This window comes from Papaver somniferum, chromosome 9, assembly GCF_003573695.1.
Source record: "Papaver somniferum cultivar HN1 chromosome 9, ASM357369v1, whole genome shotgun sequence".
NCBI classification, from domain to species: Eukaryota; Viridiplantae; Streptophyta; class Magnoliopsida; order Ranunculales; family Papaveraceae; genus Papaver; species Papaver somniferum.
In genome coordinates, this window is record NC_039366.1 from 56,456,547 (window position 1) to 56,460,345 (window position 3,799).

At 37.6% G+C, this 3,799-nt stretch overlaps 1 long non-coding RNA gene across 1 annotated transcript; it reads left to right on the top strand.

Moving 5' to 3' along the window:
* The first annotated feature begins 2,912 nt into the window (after positions 1 to 2,912).
* On the top strand, positions 2,913 to 3,345 carry LOC113309780. The gene is made up of 3 exons (XR_003340754.1): positions 2,913 to 2,971; positions 3,099 to 3,194; positions 3,311 to 3,345. It is a non-coding gene; the product is annotated as an uncharacterized LOC113309780 (long non-coding RNA).
* The last annotated feature ends 454 nt before the right edge of the window (positions 3,346 to 3,799 follow it).

Sequence of the window (3,799 nt, forward strand, 5' to 3'; positions counted from 1 at the left end):
TGACGAAAAATAGTTTGTGAATAACAACTATATAACGTCCTCTAAGAAAGTTTCAATGATTGAAATAAAGAGTTTAGAATCATGTAACTATGTTTGGATATAAGCATAGTGTATTAATCACATTAGTGTACAAGTCCAAAACCGGGAACCTGGAGTATGTGTACCCGTACGCGTACTGGTGGTTACTGATGTCTGGGCAAGTATGTGTACCCGTACGCATACCAGAGGAAAGTTCACGTCCGTGAAAATCTGTTGGAGTTTGGAATGTGTTGAAGTATGCGCACCCGTACGCGTACTGGCATAACCAAACTCAAGTCCGGCTACTCAAGTATGCGTACCCGTTTGCGTACTTGAGTGGGTTACTTTCTAAAATCGGTTGTGTACATGAACTTAGACATTTATATAATAAGGAATGCAATCTTTGCAAACCGTGGCTATAATGTTCATGAATTGATTCGAGTGAATCAAACCGATTTTGTTTCGATTGTGTTCTTGTATACTTCTATGAGAATATAGCAATTGAACGACTCTTTAACTAGTTTCATTTGAGTCATTTGAACTAGTTATGGATAAGATGAATATGGATGATATAAGAGTTATCATATGGCTAACTTCGGTTGACCATTGTTGAGCCAACATGGGTGTACACGTTTGGGTACGGTTCATAAACCTAAATGAGGTTACATTTCATTTGTATGTAACAAGCTAAGTTCGATCTAACGGTTGAAAGATATTAGCTTGGTTGAATCAGGTTTTTCATCTAACGGTGAAGATTGAATGCTTTGTTACCAAGGTAACTTGGATTGCAAACCCTGATTTGAAAACTATATAAAGGAGAACTCTAGCAACTGGGAAACCTAATTCCCACACTTATGTGTGTTACTAGTTGCATAAGCTAAAGTCGATTCTCCTTTAACCTTAGGTTTTCCTAAACCTTGTAGGTTAACGACTTGAAAGACTTCATTGGGATTGTGAAGCCAGACCCAACTATTTCTCTTGTAGTTGCGTATTCTGATCTTGCCTGATTCTATCGTTTGAGTACTATCTTCTCTAAGATTTGCTCGAGATTAATTTCTCCGATAGGCAAGATAAAACGTGATCACAAGCATCTTCGTCTCATCGTTTGTCATTCCACAATATCTAGTTTCGCCATCATACGATTTAGATAATTATGAGGTGATTGATAATACTAAGCTGTTCTTCGGGAATATAAGTCTGGTTTATCAATTGGTTCTTGTTCACCTTGATTTATCAAAAGACGGTACAAAAATTCTTGGGTATTTCTGTGGGAGACAGATTTATTCAATCCTATAGACTTTATTGTGTGAGACAGAGTTGTTTATCAAGTCTTCGACTTTGGGTCGTAGCAACTCTTGGTTGTGGGTAAGATCAACTAAGGGAATCAAGTGTTTAGTATCATGCTGGGATCAGAGAGGTAAGGAGCGCAACTGTACCCTGAATCAGTGTGAGATTGATTAGGGTTCAACTACAGTCCAGTCCGAAGTGTATTGGTAGTAGGCTAGTGTCTGTAGCGGCTTAATACAGTATGGTGTTCAATCTGGACTAGGTCCCGGGGGTTTTCTGCATTTGCGGTTTCCTAGTTAACAAAATTCTGGTGTCTGTGTTATTTCTTTTACGCATTATATTTTGTTATATAATTGAAATATCACAGGTCGTGCGTTAAAATCAATCAATTAGAATATCCAACCTGTGGTTGTTGATTTATATTGATTGATACTTGAACATTGGTCTTTGGTACCGTTCAAGTTAACTCCTCTTATATTTAATCGGGCTCGCAGATTTCTATTTGCTGATTGCGGATTGAATTAAGAGTTAGAGATAAGGGTGCACACGGTACGGTTCGGCTCGGTTCTTGCCGAGGCCGAGTACCTGTACCTCCCTAGTCTCGGTTCTTATATTTTGGACCGGTACCTGTACCTCTATCCTCGGTTCCGGTACCATTCGGGACAAGTACGGTACCGAAGGGTGCACAGGAACCGAGCCGGACCGACGGACCGAACCGGAACCGGTGGAACCGTACCTGGTTTTGGACCGAAACGAGGTACAAGGTACAGGTACCGGTCCAAAAAATAGGAACCGACGTCTTGGAGGTACAGGTACACGGTCCAATACAGGTACCGTGCCGTACCGGACCGAAAGTCCCGAAAAATATATACCGTTAGATTTGGGAGATAAGGATCAGTATTAGCCGTTAGATTAAAGGTGTATATAAACTAAGGATTAGGCTTAGGGTTTCAGTTCCTACTTCCCTTCCTTTTTTTTTTCTCGTCTCCTCTCTCTGAGAAGGAGAACTCTCTGTTAACTAACCCTAACCCTTCGTTTTTTCATCAAGGACCAAGGTTGTTGCTTTCTTCATCAAGGATTCAAGGTTGTAGAACAATAGAAGACCTTCAAGTGGATTTATCTTCAGGTATAACATCTCCTTTCTCCCTCATATTCGTCTTCCACATCTCTTCTTCTCTCTGTCCCATCTTCTTCTTTATAGATTCAAAAGAAGAGACGGATCTTAACTGATAAAATAAGAACTATTCTGAAATTTAAATTTTGGATTTAACTTTAAAGAAAATAAAATCATTAGGGTTGATTGCATTCACTAATTAGGGTTTCAGAAGGGATTTTCTATTCTATAACTTCTGTTTAAAATGTTATCAACAGCATAAACTTTGATTTGGTTGCTGCTTGTTTTTTTTTCCAAACCTTATGTGGCTGTTGTTTCACATGAATCTTGATGGATAATAGTGTTTTTGTTTGATTTGTGTATGAGAAGATGAAACTGAAAAATAGGACACTATTAGCTATGATGGATAATAGGTTTCATAAGTAAACCCAGGGACACTATTACACAAATTTTCAATTGATGGATAATAGTGTTTTTGTTTGATTTGTGTTTTAGGGATTTCAACCCTAGTCAATTTCATCTCTAATCACCACCACCAGGTCTACCACGAAGGTAATTGCGATTTCTACCTATTTACTAGTTGATTTTATGTTTTATTTACGAGTTTAATTACAAAATCGGTTATGGAATTTTGACAATTTTGTTGTTAACCAACTCAATTTTGGTTTTATGTTGACAGAATTATCGATCTTGATAGAAAACGACCAGTTAGTGTGTGATTTTGGAAGCAGAAGCTCATCTGACTATCTAATTAGTACTAGAGTACTCGATTGAGGTATCTGAACTCTTAATTGCCATAGATTGGTTGTTTCTGAACTCTTAATAGCCCTAGATTGAATGAGAATTGTAATGTTTCCAAATGGCTTGTAATTTTAGTAGTTTTCTTTTCAGGAAATCCAATTTCCACTGCGAGGATACCAGTGCACGCATCGATTTATGCCACCAAGTTGTGATTCATAAGTGCTTCCCTTAGGTAGGTTGAACTGTTTCAGTACATGGGTTTCTTTATGCAAATATTACTTACTACTGTAGTACTTTGGTTGCCTGAATTTCTTTCGGTATACACGAGTCTAATTTAGTTTATACTTGAGCCTTTATCTCTAATAGTACGTTCTTGAGATTTGTTGGTGGGATTTAGATATTTCGTTTACACGAATTTTCTCGTTTCATTTTCTACACAGGTATGCTATCCACTACCACTAACCAGTTCATATCTTATACTCCATTGACAACAATATCCTGATATTTCCAGTAGACTGAAGTTTTTGAAAGAATCAAAGATTAAGAAAGAATAAGGGAGTTTGGAGGGTTCTACAGTTCTACTTATCTTATGTTTTGGTTTCTATTTTCTTTCAGTCACACGTTACTACATCTTTTTTA